At 35.7% G+C, this 26759-nt stretch overlaps 1 protein-coding gene across 2 annotated transcripts in view; it reads right to left on the minus strand.

The window, feature by feature from the left end:
• Nucleotides 1-26759, minus strand: part of NKAIN2 (sodium/potassium transporting ATPase interacting 2) — a gene marked incomplete at both ends in the record, with an annotated part of 499830 nt that overhangs the window by 235350 nt on the left and 237721 nt on the right. The window lies entirely within an intron of this gene.

A 26759-nucleotide genomic window follows, 5' to 3' on the forward strand; every position in this document is an offset into this window, starting at 1 on the left:
ACAGCTATCCAGTTTTCTTTTCCCCCTTCAATTTTCTTTGACAGAACACTTCAACACTCAAAGCAAAGGGGAGTGCTGCCCTGAGTTCACACGCTTTTAATTTAATCATTGTTGTTCATATGCCAAGGAATACTTAATTAAAAAAAAAAAAAAAAGTGCTTCCTCTACCTCTCTCTGATTTTTTACCTAAAATATAAATTTTCAAAAATTCCTAAGATAACTTCAAAATTCTGAAAAAAAAATTTGGGAACTGGTGCAGAAGCTTCGGAGAGCTTGTGGTTCAGGGTTGGGGAAAGTAACACAGACTTCAAAAAAATCACTGGCTGGTGGCTCTGTTTTGGGAGGCTGCTGGCCATTACTTCAAAGGTCACCTCCCACTCTTTGGAGAAAACAAACATAGTAGTAGGCTCTACAAAGCGTTCAGCTTTAAAGGGACCACCAGTAGCACAGCTGTTGAGGAGTAATTGTCCTCAATTGTGGAGCCTGAAATTTATTCCGTTTTAGGAGAGTAAGATGAACGGAATGGATGAAGCCAAATTATGGATACACAAAAACTAGCTTCCTAAAATTGTATGGTGAGCACAGGGTTAGATGCCTCCTTGTGTATGGAGGGAACACCTGTGTGATTGCCACTGTACCACAGGGTCTGTGACTGCCTTATTTAGCAACACTAGTGAGACATATGGAGGGTAGACAGTAGGGTAAGGATGGCTCGGTTCCTTGTTTCTTTCTGGTACAGTTGATTGGCAAAACTATTTGATTTGCATATTGAAATTACAAGGTTTTAAATCAGAATAGCTTTTTAAAATCTTGAAAAAATGCAATGAGATGAAGAAATCTGAAGCCATAACAGTAAAAATAAATTCTCATAAATCACTCACTCTTATAGAATATTCAGTACAAAACGGGCCTCATTTTCTAGTTTATTTGGGAAAATTTAACACTGTTTCTGTCTAAGAATAGTTATCACTCAACAAAACCAAATAGCATACATTCAGAGAAGTTGTATTCTTAAACTATTTTCTTTATTAGTTAATCAATGCCTGATCTTACCTAAATGCACCAGAAAACATTACACTTTCATTTTTTTATTGGCTGAGTTACAAGATTTCCTAAGGAAGGCTATATCTGGTTCTGCATGTTTTGCTTATTATTCAGGAATAAAAGGAAAACTTAATATTGGCCTATGTTAGAGAGATTCCTTTCCATCACTTCCAATTGTACAAAAAAAAGCCAAAGATACTGCATGTATTAGCACCTTTCAGTTCAGAGAATACATGGAACCAAGTAATTCTGCAGTACAGCTTTGTTTATATATAGATAGACTGGAAAAATTATTTTTCATAGAGGTGGGTACTATCAAAGATTAGCATAGTGTTCCTTATGGCTTCAGGTCTCTTTCATTCATGTCATAGTCCTCAAGCCCTTCTTTTTTTTGGCTAAAATTATGTTCATCACATTTCTCTGACTGTATCTGATTTTATTTTTCTGAAAGTACATGTTACTTCTCTCCACTGTGCATCTCAAATACCCATCACAGTCCTCTGTCTCTTCCTCTGCCCTTCCTCTGGAGCACCAGTGTTCAGCTCTGTTTTGTATGAGATTATGTGCTTGTTTTGGATCGGGAAAGATTATTTCTTCTGTTTCCTTTGCTTTTAGCCTTCTTGTCTCTGGTCTTCAAGATCAGGTATTCTCAAAAAGTTATTTATAATTTAAAACAGGAGAGATTTTTCAAAGATCATCCAGGAGCAAGGCTGGCATGTCTGTAACTACAGATGCAAAAAAAAAAAAACAAAAAAAAAAACAAAAAAAAAACCACCAACACCAAACTCAGGACATTTAATCGTTAAGACATCACTGACTGGGAAGCGTGCCACCAACATCCACACTTGATGCACATACATTGTCTTTTGGCTATCTACAGCAATGCCCATCTGTTTCAATGGCACAGTGCCCACTTATCAGCTAGTTGGACAGTTCCAGTATGCAGAAGTGCCAAATAAAGGTTTTGCATCAGTAGCCTGTGTAACCCTGGAAGTGCCATTTATTTTGTAGAAGGAAGCGATAGCGCTGAGATACTAATAGATACTAATATGTCTTTGTGTAATTTTTTTGCATTGACAGAAGATGGTTTTGCCAAATCTATTTTTATCTCTTTCAGAAAAAAGATACTGGTAGACAAAGACAGCAATATCTACAAGTAAGACGCTGATGAGCAAAAGCATTACAAAATAAATCCAGGCATAAAATAAAGGACTAAAAGTTTATCTTAAAATAAATTTCACACAGTAGAAATATATTTTTGGTATCCTGCACTAAGTAACAGTACATATCACTAAAACAAAGGACAAAAAACCTTGAAGAAGTACAACTTCATCTTGTTTTGCTCATTTCAAAACACTCAGAACAAAGAAAGGTCTGCAAATGCAGGACCTGGATTACACTGAGAGTAATTCAGAATTCAAACAGATTACTTTAAGGCAATATGTAGCTTAGAGGAATGAAACTTAATGCTCACAGAAGTGTAGTACTTTTTCAGTTTGTTACATGATTTTACTCAACCTTTCAGAAGAAATTAAGATTTTCCTCCTAGTTGCATGTCACAGGATCACAAACTTCCCTTGAAACCTTAACTGCATCAGAACAAACAGCAATAATAGGATAATACTGGATCTAGGTATAAAGGTAAAGGTAGAAGCTGCAGCTATTTAGAATATGAATTTTTTTCACATTAGTAGTTCATAGTAAAATAATCTTTTACTTATTTAGGCATTAAAAAAATCTTACACCTGAATATGAATTTAATGGGAAATTGTTCATGGAAATATCTACTGCCAGTGAAACAACAACAAAAAAAGAACACAGTACTAATCATAAGGTGAAAGCAGCTAGTCAAAGTAGCTTTGACAAGAAATATTTGCAACATCAGCCGATTATTTTCAACAAATAAATAAGAACAACAACAGTGATAAATCAAAGTTCTGAATTCCGAGGATCATTGCTGATAAAAAATAGGAAAAGAAAAAGAAAAATAAAGTTCTGGGTTTCTATCCGTTATTAAACTACTTGGAGAGCATAGAAGTCAAATTCTGTTTTGGATGAGTCCACATATCAATAAAATATAGTAAGTACTCCATAGAAGTCTTTAGTCTTCAAATTAAGTAAGTCATCACAAAGGAGTTAAACTTCAAGTGGAATCCTCACCTCAGAGCCTGCATGCAGCTTTGGTCACCACAGTATATGAACACAGATATAGAACTTTTAGAGAGCATCCAAAGGAGGGCTACAAAGACAGTAAAGGGGTTAGAAGGCAAAGTGTATGAGGAGCAGCTGAGGCCACTTTGTTTGTTCAGCCCAGAGCAGTGGAGGCTGAGGGAGACCTACAGTTCCTCACAAAAGGAGCAGAGAGTCTTTGCTTAGCTTTGAGGGAGCTGTTGAATTTCCTGTCCTTCGGGGATTTCTCCCAACCCAGTTTTTCCCCTGATTCTTTGATTGTTACATATCTTTCTTATCATCATGACCCTATACACAGTTTAGATGGAAAATCATATCCACTATGTTCATAAACACTCAGTGTGACACAGACCCTTTTCTGAGCACTTCTCAGAAAGAAAATAGCAAGTTGTTGAAAAGATGGTAAGAAAGGTCAACAGTGAGGGAATAAACAGCTGATGCTTCAAGTGGAGTGGGAATATACCTAGATGTGAAAATGGTATTTGGTGACATTAGCAATGAAAATCACGGTAGCTCCCACAGTGTGGTGAAACAGCCATGCAACATTCATTGCAGCCACTCAACCTGCCATGCAAAAATCAGAGCACAATAAGCCAAGAATCTTCACTAGTGCCCCTAGCACTGCCACATTAGAGAGTCTGTGATGACAGTTTTATGACAGGAGACAACAGCATGACAAACTGATAACTTTGACTGGAAAAGAAATGATTTTTTTTTTTTTTTTTTTAAAAAAAAGAGTCTGGATTGAACTACTCTAAATTCTGTGAATTATAATAAAAATAAGTTTCTCTTCCTCTCCAGTGGTATCTTAAAGTGCCAGATAAATCACAGAATCACCCGGGTTGGAAGGGACCTCAAGGATCATGTAGTTCCAACCCCCCTGCCTAGCAGGGCCACCAAACATACACATTTAGATCAGGCTGCCCAGGACCCCGTCCAACCTGGCCTTGAACACGTCCAAGGACGGGGCATCCACAACCTCCCTGGGCAGCCCGTTCCAGGGCCTAACCACTCTCCTTGTAAAGAACTTCCCCCTAACATCCAACCTAAATCTTCCCTCCTTCAACTTGGATCCATTTCCCCTAGTCCTGCTATTGTCAGCCCTTTTGAAGAGTTTACTCCCCTCCTGGGTGTAGGTTCCCTTCAGGTATTGATAGGCTGCAATGAGGTCGCCCAAAAAAAAGTACATATAAAAAAATAAAGTACATAGTCTTCCTTATTTACAGAAATAAGCACTTACATACACAGAAGAATACTGTCTTTTTATTATTATTATTATTATTGTCGCCTTCAGTTTAATGGGATACTATTGCAACTATTGGAGGGGAAAGAAAAAAGTAACTATGCAAGCTAAAGTTCATGCTTATGTTTCATGAATAAATTACAGTACGCTACTGCCCTGATTGCCTGGATAATTCAAAATGTATTTCCTGTCCAAATATAATAATTTCACGTTAACACAAAAAAAATGCTTCCATGCATCCAGATTTAAGAAGAACACTGAAAAACTAGATAAACCTCTCATTCTCGCTTTTTCTATGCTGTTATATCAACAGCCAATTGTTAATTTTTTTTTTATTATTTTTTTTTTTTAAAGCAGTAGCACAAGGAAATGAGGTTCACTGGATGCTGCTGTTCAATGTTTCTTTTCACTTTCATCACTCATTTAACCCTTGGACTTTATTTACTATCATCCACATTAAGTTTCTTGTCATATTTTCTTAGGCTAGTTTATAAAATCATTCAATGGCCCGCGTTGAAAAAGACCTCTAAGTTCACCGAATTTGAGCCTCCCTGCTATTTGTAAGGTCGACAGCCACTAGACCAGGCTGCCCAGAGCCACATCCAGCCTGGCCTTGAATGCCTCCACAGATGGAGCATCCACAACCTCCTTGGGCAACCTGTTCCAGTGCATCACCATCCTCTGAGTGAAAAATTTTTTTCCTAATATCTAACCCAAACCTTCCCCGTCTCAGTTTCAAACCATTCCCTCTTGTCCTATCACTATCCATCCTCGTTAACAGTTGTACTCCCTCCTCTTTATATGCTCCCTTCAAATACTGGAAGGAAGTTAACTTATTACAGCTTCTGAACATTTCTTAAGTGTGGACTACCTTTTTACGACCCTGGCAGAGTAAGGTAACAGTTATTAGTTTCATGTTAGAGATGAGAAATTTCTGCCACAAATAAGTCTGGAGCGTTGAAGGCAACCACATTATTCATTACCAGTGAGAGAAATCCATGTTGTGCACTAATAAGGAGTTGCTTGCTATGACCATATAATTTAATGCTGCAGCATAATTCAAAAACAAGTAACTAAGTGAAGATCACAGAAGTAGATTAAATTCTGGAATTTTCTCTGTCCTGAGTGTTGCATTCGCAGCTTTAATAAGCTTTTGTTCCTGTGTATGTATAATTGAGTGTGAAGGTATTTTCATAATTGTATTTATACTGTGGGTAGAGGGCATTAGACAGGCAGGAAGCCACAGTTAGTGTGTGATGAGCAGTGTTCACTGCATGAGCCAATGGCAGCAGGAGGATAATGCTCTTTTAGCTCCCAGATAAGTTTTCTCTTAGTACATCAGTATAAATGCTTCCACTTTATTTAAAGGAGATGTTGAAGACAACTAAAACACCACTAGAGTGATGTTGACATACATGATCTGTTAGAGACCCTCAACCTCTCAAAACAGATTTGTGCCACTCGAGGCAGCAAAACCACAGAAGTAGAAACCAGCCACAAATACATGTGCTTCTGTAGGCTGCCTCTCTATCTTCCCCTGAATCAAGTAATGGCTTCCTATCTCTTCTCTGTATGGTTCATGAGTAGAAAGGATGGTCTGTCTCAGTCCTGCATGAGTGCCAGCTGCCCAAGCCAGGAAAGGGCAGATTGAGCACCCGCAGGCCCCCAGAATTTTGCACCTTTGGGGCAGGAGCTCAGCCATGGGATGCACAGCTGCATACTGGCACCCTTACGGAGAAGTTTTTTCACTCACAGAATGGCTTGAGTGGGAAGGGACCTTAAAAATAACCTAGTTCCAACCCCCTTAATTTGAAATCACTATGCACTGAAACAAAGCTAGAAAGATTTGCAGTGAGAACAAGGTTTAGCCTGAAATGATGCCATGCAGCATCTGTTTCCTCTTTCCATGTCACACCTCACACCAACATTGAAAGGAAGAATAATTTTAAAGTATTAATGTAATAGCTACTAAGAAATATTTTTCCATTGACTTTTTTTTTTTTTTAATAGTATTCTATTGATACAGAAAATCAGGCTGAATTGCTTTAACTCTAAAATAATAAATAGCCATAGGCATAACTAGTTTGAAAGACTTATCTGTAGCCATCTCAGGATATATATTTTTCATATCAAGGTCCTTAAAAAGAAAATGCCAGACAATTTCATGTGTAAAGACTTATTCCCAAACCTGACAATCATTACGTAAATCAATAAGTTGATCCAGTCATTTCTTTTTCCTCTTCCTTCTTTAGAACTTCAGACACTGAGTAAATGCACTGCTGGGACTTGAGCAATATTCAACAGATACGTTCCCATTCTTTGATGATTACTTCAGAAGAAACAGAGTCCCATAGAAAAATTCTGCTGTCCTTTCATATACAAGAAATTTAACTGGATTATCTGCTTTTTAATGGTCACCTCTCCTTGTCAACATAAATTCTTATGCCTTCATTATACCTTCATTATAGACACTCCCTAACAGTAGTAATACAGAGAATAAACAGGAAAGTTTCCAAAGCAAAGAGGATAAGGAAGATTGAAGTATAAATATCAAGAGACGCTTAGACAAGAAGTTTTGAAACACTAAGTAGTGAACAAAAAGTAAAGTAAAGAAGACAACATTGAAATATATAAGACACAAGAGGTTAACAGATAGCATGGTAAAATCTTTAAGGTATGAAAAGTGGTGATTTAATTGACAGAAGAGAAAGATGATACTAAAATGTAGACAGGATCCATGCCTCACATAAGCATGATCCAGAAAAAAATATATATATAATTTCCTTTTTTATGTTTTTCCTGTTTAAAAAAAAAAAAACAAACAAAAAACTGTCAGGATATCATTAGGTCAGTAGGAATCAGCAAGAAATGAGTCAGAGGATTAAGAAAACTTCATGGCATTTGGATTCCATCCCAGAACACTAATGAAATTTCAAGAAAGATAAAAGAACAATTAGCTCATGTTTGTAATCTCTTAGTTGCTAAACCATAATTCTGTAGAAAAGTGATGGAAGTAACATTTGAAATAAAAGATCAAAATCTTGGACATCTATGGACTTGTTGCATACATCTAGATACAAAATTAGAATACTACCTGTCCACTGACAAACTGAGTTGTTCCAAAAGTACCTAAGAGTCTTGGCTTAGAAGTATTGATGCAGATTCATTTCAAGGCTCATTGTGTTAACTGGGCTACATGGGAGAAGATAGATGGTTAAGTAAGTCAAGTAAGAAGGGCACCTTTAGATTTCAAAGTCCCTCTCCATTACTAACCCTTTGCTTGTCTTATTTGACCTGCTACTATCTGCCTGAGGGTGAATGGTTGGAGAAGAAGGCATAGCGCACCCTTGTCCTAAACCTAGATCCAATCTTTGAAGTCAATGTCTGGGTGAATTAATGCTTATCTTCTCCCAAGAAGTGAGAACATATTGCCATAACCATACTCCCATGATGCTCATTTTGGAACTCATTTTGCAGAAAGCAGGCAAAATATCTTAAGAGACTGCTGTGTATCTAGGATGGATAACTAGCTCACATCTCCTATTTATTCCAAATCTGTTCTAAGTGTACTGATGCTTCTGCCTGCTCAAGGTGTATTAGGAGGCAATGAAGTGGATCTACTTTAAGTTATCCCATGAGATATTCTTGCTGTGCATTCAAACTAATAAATGGCAAGTCTTACAAAAGGTCTCAAGTGCAGACTGCAGATGTGATGTCCTAACTCCCACTGGAAGGAAGCCAGAGTCTAGTTTATACAATTGTTTGGATCAGAGGGATTTCTAACATAATACCTTGCTTTGTTGTGGAAACTGAAATATCACTATATAGAAACCTTCAGAAATTAAGCCTTAAGAAGTCTAGAGCACTGATAAGATCAGTCATTGCAGGAAATACACTTTTTTTAAAATCAGTAAAATAAAGATAAGGGAACATCTGCCTAACTACAGAAAAGTAGTATCTCAGAAAACATGTTAGTCAGCTACATTTTTCACTCTGGCATGACTTGCCCTGTTCAGAATTCCTCCTCAAAACAATCTGTAGCCAGCTCGTACAAAGCACTGCCATGACAGACTGAGTGAGAATGTATGTTCAGCATGGCAAGTATGCAGTCCCTTCCCATATGCCTCTTCATACCCAAAGTATTCCAGATCTTATGAATTTGGCATAAAAATAAGATGATCACAGGAAGAAGAGAAAAAGAGACAAACTGCAGCTGTCCAGAAATTTCATAACCTTTAGAATAATTAGTTCTCTTCCTCTGCTCTCTACGCGCTAGAAAGTAAGAACACAATGGACCCTAAACTGCATATGTAAAGTATACAATACCTCAGACACAGAGGTTTACTTCCAAAAAACATTGTGAAAGTTAGCATTATAGCTGATTTTCCCATTTTACAGTAATTCCTAGGAATTAAAAAGCCACTCAAAAAAAAAAAAAAGATCAAACAACCTTGGGTTCATTTTCCTTCACATCTGGAAAACAGCAAGAGTATTAGTCACATAGCTATACTTTTTCCAAGATGAGTTCCTGTATATCACAGTGGTTGTGGCACTTCCACATACAAACATTTATTAAAGAACAGTGCCATGAAAACAGTGTTTGAGTTGGGAAATAGCTATGATATCCACTGTACTTCTACATGGTAGTTTGTCAAGTCAGAACTTGTTTTACCTCTTCATACATGTCTCCAAACAATGCAGAGAAGACCTACTCTAACCCTTTCAGTCATGTGCACCTATGAAGAACCTATTATGTGATACAAATAACAATAACGATTCTGTACTAAGGATCAGTTGTGATGGATGTATGTAAAAGATCAGGTGTGTAAATGTTTAAAAAGCACTTGTTTAAGGTTAACTACCTTAAGCCTACTTGATTAAGGTTAATTACCTCATTACCAGTCATTGCAGAAAATACAGAAAGGAAGACTATATCTGGATGGATATGAATCTTATGCAATAGATTCTATAATTCTGAAGATCTAATAACGGTAAAAATTCTAAGGTAAAGCAAAGCAAAAGATGTGTCGCTGATAGAAAAATAACGAATAACACAAAATATGCTGGAGACGTTGCATTTCTATTTATGCTTGTTACATGTTATCCTCAAGTGATAAAACTGCACAGCCTATTAAGATGCCTCCAGAAGATATATGGTGTTTTACAGAAAAAAAAACCCTCACATTATAACATTTAAACTGTGATCAGACATTTGATCTCTGATCAGATTTTCTAGCCAGAACAAATTTTAAAAACACTAAATTCTAAATGTGTTACTCCAAGAACAAAATGAGAAAAACAGTTCTTTTTAATAATAACAAAGGACTTTAGCACTACTTTGCAAATAAAGTTTACTTATGTTCTTGGTGGTAATATTTGACACCATCAAGGGGGAAAACATACCTAACTGCATTTACGTGACTGCTATTAGACCATCAGTATAAATGCTACCTCATTACTGTGTTATCTTCCTTCAAACTTAATTTCAAGAAAAAGAATAACTGCACCTATTCCCATCTTACTTATAAGAGTACATTTGGTTTAGATCAGCTTTCTTTTGAATGATGTGATAAAAATCATGCAAAAATACTGGGCAAGTCATTCAAACAGGCAATAAAATTCAAATATCAACCTAAATTTCCATCCAAAGCTGAGACTTCACAACAGAACTTGTTGCCTTTAATCTTTTGATTCTGCTGTCAGACATACTGACAATAAATATTATTATTATTTTTTAGCTTGTTTGTAGTTTTGCAGTACTCCAAAAATAGCTTTACACTTGTCAGTTGCTTCTGGCATATATAGAGATTTCCCAGTAGTATGAGATTTTCTGCCTTGTGTTGTTACCCTAAGAAAGATCAGCCTTCAATGCTTTCCCTACCTTCCCCTCCCCCCACCCCCAAAAATGGTGTGTATTTACTTTCTACTTACTTGATTTCTACTTACTTTCTGTAATTTCCTTAAAAAAAAAAAAAAAAAAAAAAAAAAAATCTAGTCAAGTCTTTAAACTCCCATTGCCTTGTTGCAAGTATTCAAGAAGATTTGATGGCTTTATTGATTCACGTGCAAGCACAGGAATAATAAAAAAAAAAAAGGGGGGGGTGGGGGTGGGGGCAAATCTTCCCACAAATTCTAGAAATTATAAATAAAGGTAAAACAAAAACACCTCAACATCACCTTATCATATTTCCTGGTACAAATTCAAAAACCTTTTCTAAAGCCCAAAGTTATTGACCTGAAAGTATTTTTCTGGTCAACTTTAAATGCTCATTCTTATTTCACCCACAATATTTATTACCACTGTATTAACTTGGGGCCAAGTACTTCAGCTCATGTGTGTGTTCCACTCCTACAGTGAGCAGCTCTATAGAAAATTCCAGATTCTTAGGCATGGAAGATGAAGTAACTCAGCTATATATGTCTTTGAAATTAAAGCTGAATAGCTGAAGACTGCGAACACCATCACTTTTTTTTTTTCCCCATACGCATATTTATCTTCTTCCTTTCACTTTTAGCAATATTATCACATATTGGCTGACTTTCTGTGGACATTTTAACTTCCTCTGTAAACGGCTCTTTCTGCATCTGTGACAACTGTTTCTACCTCCAAAAACGTTGCTGTTTCTCACCACCCACGTATTCACTTTTTTTTTTTTTTAGCCCTCAGTATTTTCCCCTTTGCCACTCAAACACTAATAATTCAACCTGACTCTTCACTGGTTTTTAGGGATAAAAATTAGAGAAAAAAAAAAAGTGTTAGAATTTGGCATGACTTCCCTGCAAACCTCACATTTCTTAATTACTTGGACTGTAGTTTCTGCAAAATCTGTTTATTAATGTTTACAGTTTCTGTGTGCGTGCCATACGTTATTCCTGCATGTCCATTTGTGTTTGCCCTTCAGCAAACTCTTACACAGCGCAAAATGCAACAGTACATTCACTATGTGACAGGTGGGAAAATATTAACCTAGTGCTGAAAACATTTACACAGCACACTCGAGAATTTCATATTGCATTCTAGATTCAGATCTTAACCTAGTAAAATCTCAAGACGACAGATCAAAGCTACCTTAACCATTCCCCTTCTGTAACAAGATCAACTGACTTCAGTTAATAGCAGTAAATGAAGGAATCCCAGTGTCCACATTAGGTAATACGGACCACAGAGGTGAAAAACTTCCACAGTACTAGAGATAAAACACTCTAATTTAACATGATTAATTTAATACACATTCAAAAAAAAGATGTGTGATACATGCTCAACTTCAAGCAAAGTCCACTGGAGTCAATGTAACACACTGAACATGAGATTATCTGGTCGGACAAAGTGCAGCATTAAATTTAAACTTACTGAAGAACAATCTTCAGGCTTTGGTTTTGTTAAACATTCTGCATACCTGAGAGACACTACTCATCAAAACTGAATTACCTTGTCACTGCTTGCAATGATTTCATCTCTTCTATAAAAATAACAGACTAGAAAGAAAAAAGGAATGATGAGATAACAGGAGGAAATAGTGAGGTTAAAAAAAAAAAATAATAATCAGTAGGGCAACAAATAATGTTAAGAGAGAGGATTAATCTTTATATTTTTAGAAATATACGCTTCTCATTTTTAAAATTCTAATATTTTAAAACATTTGCGAGGCACTTGGGAACTGCAGTGAAGAGTGCTGTAAAAATCCTATTTTGATTAGATTAGATTTGGCAGATAGGCCAAAGACTAAAATATTTAGTCACAGAAAATTTGCATACATTAATATCAGAAGTAAACTACTCTTCACCTATTGGCCTAGGATAAGGTACATGACAGGCTACAGTGGAGATGCTAATCCAGATGTCATCTACTGTACACTGGTCTCTATTCAGTGGATAAAAAAACACTGCTTTTCTGATGCTCAAGCTGCCTTTGTTAGATTTAAATTTATGTAAGAAAAGCAAAAATGCAAAACTTCACCTAAGTTCCGCATCTAGAATATTATGCAATTTTTGGAAGGGAGGAAGGGAGTTGATAGAATTGGTACTGGTTGCTTTCAGCATCTCATACGCTTTCTTACAGTTTTCTGCTTTGTTATCGCTTTTGTTTTTCATTTACCATGGGGGATAAAAGCATCTTATCAATTCTACTTTCAGTCCTTAACACTAAATTCTTACATAACATATTCCACAGAGTTTCAGTAAATGCAACGGCATGCCAGGTATTTATTCTAGGGATATAATTCAAGCTAGGATTTTAAATCCCCATGTCTGCAGGCCTATGATAACTGTGTGATATTTTTGTGATGTTCTCTGATACACAGACATTTAATAAGTTGCATGGTATCTAACATGTCATCTTGTTAGAAAAGGAGACAAAGCTGAAAAGACACATCTGTAAGCTCTTATTTTAAGATAATCAATAATTGTACTGTAGCAGCATTCAAAGCGCAGACACCAGACTATAGAAAATCAGAGCCTCCGTGACTTATCCCTGTCTTCCTCAAGCAAATGAGAAAAAAAAAAAAAAAAAAACAAAACAACACTTTAGAGGGATACAGATGATAATGCTCATAAATACATTTTCAAAATTGCAAACGTATAAAGTCTTAAAAATAGTAAAAGATATTTAAATAAGAATATTTTCACTCAAAAGTGCAACTCCAACAACATACAAGAGTGCTCCGATTTCAGCTAAGGCACTGTTGATAATACACTAACTAGTATACAACAACTAGTTTGGTTGCTGCTAACTGAACCAGAGAATGCCAGGGATTTGAAGGGACCTTGAAAGATCACCTACCCCAATTATCCTGCCAGGGCAGGAACTCCTAGATTAGTCACACAGAAACATATCCAGGTGGGTTTTGAATATCTCCAGAAAAGGAGATCCCAGAACCTCTCCATGGCAGTCCGCTGCAACATTCTGTTACCCTCCCCATGAAGAAGTTTTTTCTCATATTTACATAGAACTTCCTATGTTCCAGTTTGCACCTGATGGCCCCTTGTCCTATTATTGGATGTCACTGAGAAGACCGTGGCCCTGTCCTCTTGACACACATCCTTTATCTGGCTCCCAGTCATTTTGCTGTCCACCAGGACCCCCAGATCCCTTTCCCCAATGCTGCTCTCCCAACAGGTCAGCCCACAACCCATACTGATACTTGGAGTTGCTTTTGCCCAGATGCTAGACTACAGCCCCCCTTGTTATATTTCATTACATTTCTCCATACTCAGCTCTTCAGCCTATCTAGACCTCATTAGATATCAGCACAGCCTTCTGGCATGTCAGCCACTCCTCCCAGTTTTGTGTCATCAGCAAACTTGCTGACAGCACACTATACTCCCTCAAAGTCTTTGGTGAATATACTGAATAGTACTGATCACAGTACCAAATCTTGAGGGACTCCAATAGATAAAGGCCTCCAGCTAGGCTCTGTCCCATCAACCACAACTCTCTGGCTTGTTTCCTTCAGCCACTCCACTGTCCAATCTCCCAGACCATGCTTCCTCAGTTTAGCTATGAGGATGCTGATAGGAGTGAGGCAGGGCATGTGGAAGAATATAAAGCTGTAGGCAGGGGCCAGGTGCTGTTCGGGGATTAGGTAGGTGTCAGTCAGTGGAGTGGTGAGAAACAGCATTGCTAGTAGGGCATCAGTCAACAGATAGCAAGTATATAGCTATTTATAAATCCCTCTCTCATCACATTCTTTACTTTTTTTTTAATCTGCATTTTTTTTTTTAATTTTTTATTTTTAAGTAAATATTTCTTATCTCAGCCTGCAAGTTTTATTTCATTTGTAATACTCTCCCTCATTCCACCTAGGGGGAAGAATTAGTGAGCCACCTGCCAGGTTCAGGCACAAAAAGAAATTATTGATGTATTGATTTACTAGATAGTAAGTTTAACAGTAATATTTTTGATCCGTTTGTTCAGTGAAGATAGTACATATTTCTCTTGCTTCAGCTTGCTTTATAGATCATATGAAATTGCATGTGTGCATGGCTGTTTATTTACTTCATAAGCAATAAAGTCAACTATGAATCAGACATCAATGTAGTTAGTCCGCATTCAACCGACAAGTACTCGAATGTACAAGATTACAATTGTTGTTTGATTTTCTTTTTTTTTTTTTTTTCCCCTCCCACAATCTTAAAGTCCCAAGCTTCTTAAGTTCATTTATAAGAACGCAGCTAGGAAGTAAAGTCACAAGGAGCAATGCAATTTGATTTGTTGCATAAATATTTTTAAAAGTGTTTTGCAAGGTTGACCAGCCATATTCATTGGGTAAGACATTTTCAAAATTCATGTTGCAAGTATACCCACCTCATAGACCTGAAATGCCAAGTCATCATTCTGTTTAAGGAGGGTAGGGGGGGGTGTTAGAAAGTTAATTAAGTAAAAATAATTTCCATTGTATATTTGCATTGAGTTTTGGTTTAATTTAAAGAAGAGTATTTTTGATTACTGTTTTATTTCTGGATCAAATTACTTTCATTCAATCATATTGTAGATCAGAGTTTATAACAACTATTCCCAAGTTGTGTTCAACAGAACCTAAGTTGCCTCACTGAGTTCAATATTTGATATGTAAAACGTTAAAACAGATACATAGATGTATGTAGGATTAGTTCTTCTGTTGTCTGAACGCCTTTGTTCATTACAGCAAGTCTCTCATGACTTCACACAGCTGTCTGTTCACAGACAAATCAAAGTATAGGTAGTTCAATCACTTTCATGAATAAGCAAAATGGAAAACACCTAATTAGACTCCGCATTAGTATCAATGTTAGCCTTTTGTACTCCTAACATTCTCAGTAACTTTCTACATTTGCAATACTTGCTAAAGTCTCTGTACAACGAGATTAAGTAGACATATGCTATATCTGTTCTTGAATTCAGACAGGCTCTTAAACATTCAGAAAAGTTAGCAAAGAGCATTTATCCTAGCATTCTGCAAATTGTCATGTTTAATGTAATTAAACCAAGATCATATACAAGTTTAGTTGCATAAAACCCCTTATCACAAAGCAATTGGACGTTTGTGGGAGGAAATGTGAAATTGCATAAACTACAAGAGAAAACTTACAATTGGAAAAGCATTTTTAAATAAGTAGCAAGACAAAATGCTGCATTTATATAACGTGTTTTTAAAGTGCAGTTTATTTTTTGGTGTACTGGAAGGAAAAACAGATTTTCAATTACAAATATTATCTGTTATGTATATTAAAAGCTTTCCACTTTCATCAGTGACAACCACAGCATGCACACAGCTATTGACTAAAAGCCTTCCACAAGGAACGGTTTAATAGTGTTTCTCCCTGATAGCTATAAATATTTCATCTACAGCGCAGGAAAATTTCAAATAGGTAAACTGTTAACAACACTATTCTTGTACCATTCCATTCCCCCCCGAAGTTTTACATCAGGTAAATCTTATGATGATGGAATACAGCTCTCAGTGCAGCACTGCACATTCCTTAAAATGCCTTGAATTTCTTAACTAACTCTTGTGCTATGGTTTTCTTGTTCTTGGTAAATCTAATTAGAATTATAACTGAAAACAGCCTAAACTGAGGCACGTCAGGATGGAATCCGTATGGCTACGTTATTTAGGTCTGTCTGTGCTTTATCTTCTCCAGTCCTGTTATTACAGTTATGAGTACAATCCCTTTTTTATTAGGCTCAGTAACACAATCCTCTAGAAACGCTTTGAGTAGAGCTCTGAATTTTGGCATTAAAATTAAAGCCAAGTAACATAAATCTTTCAAAGTTTTCCAGACCTAGTTGTTGTAATTTGGCATAAATTCAATGTTGAACGTGCCTTGAAAAAGTTGGACTACAGACATTCTGAGATCCCCTGCATCTATAGTGTTTCTGTATTATTCTGGTCTTTGATTACTGCATCATGACAACTTCCACATCTTTCAGTTCACGTGCATGCATTCTTGACTCTATAGGATGTTTCCAGTTGTAGATATTTTTCTCTAGGAAGGGGTAGTAGTCTTCTCTAATCTATCCATCAACACAAAAGCCTCCAACATACACTAGCACACACCTATTGAGCTGTAAGAAACTTCCAAATGTCTATTCCAGAAGAATTTGGAGTTTCAAAAGAAGTGTGGACCGCAAATTAATTCATTACAGAATCACAGAATGGCCAGGGTCGGAAGGGACCTCAAAGGATCATGAATCTCCAACCCCCCTGCCACATGCAGGAGGGGGTTAGATTCATTAACTGCATTTGAATTGGTACCCACTTCCTAAATTGGTGTAGGAATGAAGTGTACTTCATTTTCAGAATTTTACTGAGCTTTGAACCAGTAAAATACAGCAATTTAAAGCATTCAGGTAGTAAGAAAGAAAAAAGGAGGGAAGTCAGGCCTCCCTTCTAACTTGCACTGGAGCACTTTGCGTTCACACAATTTGAGAGAAACATTTGTTTATTTTACCCCCAAGAAATTAGAACAGAGATGTGATATTATATTTCTACTTTATGTGCTGTCAGCCAAGACAATGATGACTTGTCTATGCTTAGCCAGTAAGCTGAACAGTTTGAATGGGTACTGGACCTTTGAATATTGACAGAGTTATGAATAATAATCTACAAAACATTATTTCTCAAGATTACCTGAGCCTTTTAAGTAACTTCAGTTTCATGAGTGCAAATGTTTCCTAACAAGTGAATAGAAGCAGCTCCAAATAGTTGATAAATGAAAGAAAACTGTTTATAATCATATTAATGAATATTCCTGCCTGGCTTAACACAGCTATCACCAGCATTCAGTACTCATCACTCACCATGGAGCTTGAAACAAATTATATAAAATAGTCAGAGAAATAGATGACGGATTATTCATTGAGTGTCAACCCCTACAGGGAAAGGGCTTACATCTCTCTGATTTTTGTACTCCTTCATGAAAAAGGTTATACTGTAAAGGAACACAAAATACCCTCCCACTCAAGTAACAGTGAAGTCTGACCATGATTACTTTAATAGATTTAAATCCTTCACAGAATACTTGATAGAGACACCCAGATAAGTTTCCCATTATGAAAAATAGGATTTGATTTATTTATTTTTTTTATTTGATTTCTAAGTATACTGGGGAAAAAAGAAAAGAAACAGGACCACGCACAAAAGAAATCAGTAACAAAGGCACTGTCAATAACAGATAGTGGCTTGATAATATAGCACTACCACAGGATGGACAAAAGCAATTCAGAGCTCAGTCTTAAATCTCATATCTCCCTGGCTCAGGTGAGCATTCTAGTATACTAAAATCTACTTTCACTTACCACCACCCCTGTACAGATTATTTGAAATATCTTGGCAGAAATTAATGTTTTGTCAAAACAGATACATTTCCATGACAAATTTTAACTCTAGTAAAATTAGTCTTCTAACAAAGAAACAGTTGAACACACTACTGCGTGCGAGATACTTTATTTTTCTAATAAAGGAAATTCATGGTGGAGTTGGTAAATTCAACCTCAGCTTGAAAGATTACTATCTCTAGGTGATTTCACACATATGCTAATGTAAGTAAATTCTAGCCAGTAGCATTAATTTCTGCAAAAACATACTTATGAGTGCTGAAAAGAAATCCTCAAGTTTATCAGCTCTCCAGGCTTAGTTGAATAGTGAATATCTGTGTTGTGCATACACAGAAACACCAATATATTTTGTTATTCAAATATTGGGGAAATACGCACTACTGGCAACTTACTCAAAACATGGTTCAAAGTAAACTAGCAGGGAATGACCTATCCAAAGGAAGTAGTAATTACACTGAAGAAATAGCTAAATTAAGAAAAAAACAACAGCTCTTACGTTACCTTATGTACAGACTTACTCTTCAAGTCCCAGAAGGATACCAGTGGCTGTGCTTCAGACACTGCAGTCACATTATTTATTATAACATCAGCTTAATTATTTTTCACATAATGCTTAAGATACAGGAATAACATTTGTTTAGTATTAATGCAACTGGACAAGTTTTCTCAGACAGTAGTGTGGTTACTCTATTTTTGTGGGTAAATTCTCCACAGCAGAATTGTTCATTTACACCCATGTCTTATCTTAGACCTTTACAGCACTGAAGAGGTTATATCTGCTAAGCTGAAATACTGTCACCTGGACTTCTGTGGCAAGTTTCACTCCTGCATAATAACCTAAATATATCTAATAAATGAATTTATTCAGTTTATGTCTCTGAAAGATATATTAGATACTGCTTATTCATCTGCTTATCTGCATCTGAGATCCAACACTCATTTTCAGATTTTTTGTGACTGCATCTTACAGGATCAGTTATGATAGAACAGGTTAGAAGACAACATCACCCAAAAAACACATCTGACACAAAACAGCTATCCATCTTAAAAAGAAATATATATCACAAAAGGCTTCACATCACCTATACACACCGAAATTGAACAGTGACATATCTACAAGCTTAGAGACTTTTCAATCAACCTAACACATATAAACGAAAGCACTAATATCAATAGTAATTAAACTAATAACAGTGAGAAGTGTCACAGGACAGAAATGGGATTTGAGTTTTTACTAAATAGAGCGCATGATAATAAATTCAAAAAAACATTTAGCTATCATGGTTAATTGTATAGAACCAAGTTTTTTTTTCCTTCTTATATCACCGAAAAGGTATTTCAAACTCAGAAATAAGTACTTCAGCAAGACTAGTAACAGAAATTGCATCTTGTTTCACAAAACAGCAGTAACACGTAGTAAAACCAAACTCATAAATATAAACCGTGACAAGTATTTTTTTTACATTAAACTTGAAACAGTAACTTACTGTTCAGGAAAATGCATTATTCAGTTGAAATATTCAGCATTTCCAGTACAACAAGCTAGAAGTAACATCCTCATTGTTATACACCGTTGGTCCTCAGAAACAGTGAAACTGCCTCTCGTAAGTTCTTTGTGATATCAGGCAAAGCATGGTTAAGAATATCAATAAATATTATACAGAAAAAAGTTAACTCACCCAACAGACAATAGGATCTCTACCTACAGAACATTCCTTATCAGGAAAAGACCATCATCCACAACATACCCTCCCTTTGGAGGCTAGCCCTTCAATGAGCTGGTTTGGTATGATGGGTGGACCCAGCATCCTTCCAGTCACCTGGGAGGTACTAGAGAATTGCTTGCACCTGTGCTTCCTGAGCCAGCTACTCCCTTCACCAGGTGCTCAATCATCAGTTCAGGCCATGACATAATGGTTTCCCTACATTACTTCAGATCTGGATTAGAAATTCAGAAGTTCTTAAAAGTAATCAATTAAAGATACTACATTAAAATTTATGATTTATTCAGATTTACCACTTATTCAGAATATTTTTAAAAAATAGCTGCAATAATTGTCATTGTTTATGCACTACTTAAACAATGCTACTCTTTTAACAAAAAGCTTACAGGGACCAACACCCAGGCTCTCACCAAAGTTGGTGACTAAGTAACTCGGAACTGTAACTATTTCTAATAAGCATTGTATTTTCCATTTGGACAGCCAACTCATTGCAGCCAAATATTAATTTTTGTTCCATCCATAAAGAAAAGAAAAGCAAACAAAACATTCATTAATTTCAGTCTGTAAGCACCAAAAAAATCTCTGTTTTTTAGTGGCTGAATATAAAAGCATGAAGACCAAAGCTGGTTATTTCCACACTTGCTCAAAATTGATACTGGAATAAAAACAGCTAAAGAGCTGCATGGAAAATAAATAAATAAATCTTACCAAAAGTACAGCTGGAAATAGGTGAGAGATTGGGAAACAAGTTGAGCAGCAGCACTAGTAATAATCTATATTTACTATATTAGGGTTGTTTACAAGTAAAATGTATATTGATATGCAAAACACTATCCTTAGAAGCATTTATAACTCAAATTTTGTCTGCTGAGCTCCTTGTATGCAAAATGACACTTTTCTACAATTTTTATTATTTTAATTTTATTATTTATGCTTAAATTTATCCAACATGAATGTATGTGACACTAACATCTATGCTCAAATACACATAATAACATCTATAACTAAATACAAATACAAATACACAATGCCCTGGGCAGCTCAATTATGGAAATAAGGAGCAATGTAAATTTTGAAGCATGTTTAGTAGTGCATTTTACAGATCTTCTCATTGCTTATTTTGCCTTTCAGAGTCAGCCAGAAAATGCATCTTAACTAGTGATGGTACTCTATACAACAGGCAAAGCTTGACAAAGTATGGTGTCTCCTTTCTTGTGGAGTTTCAGGAGCTGAAAATCACTATGAAAACATAAAAAATTTAAGAAGATACATACAGATGGGAAGTGAGAAACATCTCTGAAATTCTGCAATGAAGATTCATGACAAGAAGCTTAATAGGAAGATTTCTAAGTTCTTCCATGGAAAGCAAAAAAAGGCTACATTCAGAATTGGACTACAGTCCTACCTTTATATTCTCCTAAAATTGAAAGTGCTGATTTGTAAATGAATAGGAAATTACAGCTCCATGTGAATCTCAATGCATCTTTCCTGAAGCATAACCTCAGGGTGACAATGAAACTCACAGATGAAGAGAATCAGTCACATTGCCTAGAAAAACCTCTTCGAAAAAAGGATATAAAAGGACTTCAGGTACTGGAAGTTGATCCTCTGAAGGGATCGGAAATTACTATGAATAAAGTCAGCTGTACTTGAATGAATGATATTACCTAAAAAAAATGAATCAAATCAAATTACTTAAGTCTTAACCAAGTGGGCAAAACAAGAATTGGCTTTCAATGCAATATACTGGTAAGCAGTGTTACTCAGACTTCAAGCTGAAAAATTAAAATAGATAGCTTAGTTTTATCTGCATGCAGTAAAATAACATTTTAAGTACACATGTAGAGATTAGTGGCTGAACCAAGGTGAAGAGAATAGAGGAAGAGGTAGACAGGAGTACAGAGGGTGCTGAAATAGAGAGGGGAACAGCAGCAGATCTGCTGTTACAGAGCTGTAGCAGGCTCCAAATCTACAGCCTGTTGCAAGGAAAGAGCAGAGTAGAAGAATTTGAGACTTGGATAGGTGGTTTGAACCTGAGGCAGTGTTTCCATTTCTTTTCTAATGCTTATCTTACTGCGGCATAAGCTGTTCATTAAAATATATTAATCTCTTCCTGGAAAGAGTTCAGTTACAGGTCCCAGGTGTGATCACAGTAGCCTCCGATTCTAACAAAAGAGTTATCACAGAAAGCTTGAGGCAGAAATCTTTTCCCTCAGTACAAGATATATTGTCCAAAGATGGTTTAAGATTCTTTTTCTTACATAAGTGCTCCATGCTGCTAAGTAGCTGTGATCCCAATCTATATTCCTAGACTTTGTGGAGAGTTTGGGGTATTTCTCTGTTTTCAGAATACAGTGAGACTTGAAAGATAAAAGGATTCACATGTTGATGTGTCACAACCTTTTGCTCTGGTAGTGAGAAAGTCCCTGTTTTTCTGTGTTTCAGTTCCAATTTTGTAAAGCAGCTGGGAGAAGTACTTCTCTGCTTCAGTAGTGTAGCACAAGAATAGAGATGTCAAAAGTTCTGAGGTGGGCAGGTACTCCAAGGAAGGCATGCTATAAACATATGCAAGTAAAAAAGACTGACGTATTGTCTCACAGAAAAGAGAATGTCATCAGTAATTGATAGATATTAGCTAGAAAAAATACTAAATAAACTATGCAGTAATAGGAACAATTGTGGAAATTATAAGCAACACTGATTACTTTGCATAGAGAAATATTTAGCACTAAACTACAGAGGTAATTTCAGGGCAGTGGAAACATTACCTTATACCTGCTTGATTTTTGATTACCTTTAGTTGTCCAGAACTATTGGCTGTTTGAGGCAATTTTAATGCTTTCAACTGCAGTATAGATAACAGTAGCAAAAGCCATGGATTTTCTCTCTAATCTCTTCCTCTGTGTATCTACTAAATACATCATCAGCTAAGTTGTTCTTTCTTCATGCCTTTCATAGTATTTTGACTACAAAGTGCCAATTACACATTCATTTAACAGAAAGCACTGCTTGTTCTTAAAAATAAATAAATAAATAAAAATATATCTGTAGAGTAAATCCCACTTGTCATTATACTAACAAACCAGAGGTTCAATTCTAAAGAAAGAGAAAATGAAATGTAGAGGAAATTCATGCTCTGGCATCTTTCCAGGGATGCTGTTGGTGAGCTCCCTGGCTTGAATTAAAGGAAGAAATAACATCTTCATTTTATATCACTTCTAGTTCTACATAGAACTGGCCTCCTTAATGTCAACTCGCTGGAAAGACATTTTTTCCTTTGGAGTGAATGACAGTGAGACATCGCTCTCATCAGGTCACCTCACAGAAGAGAAACCTCCCCCTAAAGGGGAGCTATAGGAAGGAAGGGGACAGACTCTCCAGCAGGATCTGTGGTGACAGATGAAGGGAAAATGGCATCAACTTCAAAAAGGCCAGGCTGGATGTGCTTCTGGGCAGCCTTGTCTGGTGATTAGTGACCCTGTACATAGCAGGGGTGTTGAAAATAGATGAACTTTGAGGTCTTTTTCAACCCAGGCAATTTTATGATTCTATTTAAAATTAAATTAAAATTGTTGGACATCATTGTGCACTGAACATGTTCTGCCTAAAATTTACTGGAAGTAAATAATGTTCTTCATTATATGATATAAGTTATAATTTTTAATCCTGTATACATATATAAGCTCAAATAAAGTATTAACAAAGTATATTTAACTTGAAATTTTATGAAATTTTTATGGAAAACTAAAATAGTCTCTGAAAATTAACAAAAAATCATCTCAGTCTGAAAGACAAGAAAACTCTAAGCAGAATACTGTAAAGTAAGGTCTGTCCTGGAGTTTTTCCAGAGTGTTTTGCACAAAAGTTTCTGAAAAGAATCCCAGATTCATTTTCAAGATTCAGTGGATTCAGGTTCTTTAAGAACTTGATGGATGTCTCTTTCTCCACTCAATGAGAGGAATTTAACATATTCTCAAAATGCTAACTATTTGAAGGCCTCTAAAAGTCTAAGAGCTTCTCATTTCATTATCTACCATAAACTTTCAGAGGACTAGTACACTTTTCCTCTTTAGAACTTTGTTATTTGTCAAGTAGGGGCCTTCTTGAAAGAGGGATATTCTACACAAAACTAGAGGAATCAGATATTTAGGAACTCTTATCTTGGTTTTCCCTTTTTATGACTTGACATCACTTGACTAATTGATAAACAGATTTTTTTTTCTATTATGCTTTGCCAAAGAGGTCAGGCTAATGATGTTTAATCTTGAAAGAATATTTTATACTTTCTTAAGGAGTTCAGTCAGGTTTTCTGATCAGAGAAGACATTAGAAGACATTTCTCATTCATAATTTTCTTTAGATTAATTCTGCACCTTGGTGCATCATGCCTAATAATGTTTCAGTAAAGAGAACAGATGAAAGTAGTCAAATCTTACTATAATAATTCTCTGCCTGTGAAATATATATACATATAGTGTAGATTCTTTTTCTAAAAACTATAAAAATTATAAAGGCTATATCCAGAAAATGTAGATAGTGCCAGAGACACTTAATGGAGGCAATCTTCTTTCATCTGCTTCCATACAGTCAAGACCGCTGTGTTCTGTATAGTATTACATTGTAAGACATACTTGCTCAAGGATCAGCCGAATCTAAGAGGCTGGAGAATCCGATATCTATTGAGATCTCTTGCAAGTTATCAAAAATATTTCTAAAAAAAGTAATCAAAATAAAATCCTAATGTAATCTAAGCCTAGAATATCTTATCAGAATATGAAGTAAAAAAAAAAAAAATAGACAATATATTTCAAACTGATAATCAATAGCCCATCAATAAACCCACAAACAAACAAAGAAAGAATGACTTTTTGTCGACTGGAATCCTTATGCTTTATTTTGTTTAAGTTCTGCATGCTCACAAATCACACTTACAATTTGGATTAGTTGAACTACTGTGATGACACTGACCAGCTATTCTCTACATGCTACTCCCTTCACACTCCTATCCCTACTATGAAGTAGGCTAGACTCAATTTCAAAAGTAAACTTTGGATCCTATCCTTTTAAATATGAATGAAAGCACATTTAAGTCCACAACAAAATAAAATCTAATCCTTTAACACAATAGCCGCAAAAAGCACCCTATTACACGTACTTTCCTGTGAATTGAAATCTCTTTCAGAAAATGTTGTTTAAAGTCCAAAGGGTAATCTTCTACTTACATCCCTACTGATTTTTCACAGCATCTGCCAAAGTGAGCAAAACCCTCCAATAAAACAGCAGTTAGCAAGTTTTACAAAGATCACATCTATGAAATTGCATCCAGTAATGAAAGGACAAAATACAAAAAGAATCCTCAGACTCCACTCTTTCATAACATCTAAATTCCCATCTGCAATCTTTCATAAGAATTTTAAAAGAAAAATTTTAAGAGAATAATAAAGATATTTCAGAAAACTATGATGAGGCTTGAAGGAGGACTACTGAAAAGGAGACCGTGACAAAGGATCTTTTTAGCAAGCTTAGGCACTATGGACTACAAGTATCCCTCAAAGTATTTAATATACTCTCTGTAATGCAAAGAATGTTAAAGATAGCAAAGATTTATCACAGAAGGGCTAAGGAGAATTCAAGTTGCTATTCATGACATGGAAAGCATTTTAGGAAAGTGCACCTATGCGGTAATTACTATGTCATAAAATACCAGTGCTTCATCTAACATCAATTTATCTAGCATAATGAAAACAAAACCATGAATGAAATCTGGGGTTAATCTGGGGTTGAAGTGGATTCTCCAGCACTGTAATAGTCTTAGCTCATATTATGATTTTGAGATTTACTTGAAGTGCCCCAAAAATGCTTCTGCAATACTCATTTTGAACATCTACTTTTTTAACTTCTCTATTTTTATTCTGCTCTTTTTGTGTTTTGTCCTTACAATCTTGCTCATACTGTGTGCTCTTCAAAGTTTTTCTTACTTTTCCACAATTCTGTGCTGTCTTAAAATTTTGGTAATTTTCTTGTTATTTAGTTTACTTCACCAGATAAACTCCCAAAAAACAATTATTTTAGTTAACAATCTCTGTTAACTAGCAATAAGACTACACTTTTTCTCATTTGCTTTCCCTTTTCAGTTTGGGAGGCCCTGGCATTCCTAATCTATAATAATTTTTTAATTGCCCTTTCTCAACAGGATGCAAAATAGTAATAAATAATAAAGTAATAAAAATAAATTCTTGTTATTTCATGAGTTACAGTGACCACTAATTTCAAAAGTTGCTATAATGTAATGATTCAGAGAGAATTTTTTTTTTTAACAGACTCGTTTGATTTACTCTCAACTGATCGTTCTGTGTGAACAGTTTTTAATGAACAATCCCTGAATGAATGCATTGACTAAGCAATGAAACAATTACTCAGTGGAGTTTGACCTGACATAGTATTTGTTCTATTTAAGGTGCAGACAGACCTTTCCATAATGACCACTTTCTGAATGCTTGTTCTGGTATAATTGGTGTCTTCTGAATCTTTCTGATCTTCATTTAAAATATAATTATGGGGTGATTTGAAATTGAGAGTACTGGACGAATACTACAAATTATTTTTTCCCCTAAGTGTAAGAACTTCTTTGTATGCATGAACTTCACAAACAAAACATCAATTCTGTCATTCTGTATTCATTGTGCAGTACTTAATTTCTGAAATTCTACCAATTTTTGTCAATTACTGTATTCTCATTTTTCTCTTTTATTGCTTGTCATTGAAATACCTCAGATTCCTCTCTCTCTTTATTTTTCCTCTTTCTCAGCTTCTACAGTAGGTGTTGATATATTTGGAATAACTAGAATAACTTTTAAGTGACACAGATTTTTCCACTAAGATGTAAAAACAACCCCTGTTGTCATATACTTCCTTGGTTTGATCTGGTCTTTAAGTGGTAAAAAAGTGGAAAATCAAATAACTTGGCTCATGACATTTTCTACCTGCCTGAAAACAATAAACTGGAAATTTTACACTGAGGACAGCATAGATAAAAAAAACGCTTCAAACAAATTATATTCCCAATTTTGTGTGCATTTACTTCAGTCCAGTTCAACTTGTTTTCTCATTTGCAGTAAATGTAGTGACCAAAGATTCAAAAAAATATTCCTTCTGCTTCTGCTATTAATGTTTGTAGAAAATATATGTGTATTTTTTTTCTCTAACGCTTTTGTGCCAGAAATGGTAGTTTAAGAGACTGGTCT

Source organism: Tetrao urogallus, assembly GCF_951394365.1.
Source record: "Tetrao urogallus genome assembly, chromosome: 2".
In the NCBI taxonomy this organism is placed as follows: Eukaryota; Metazoa; Chordata; class Aves; order Galliformes; family Phasianidae; genus Tetrao; species Tetrao urogallus.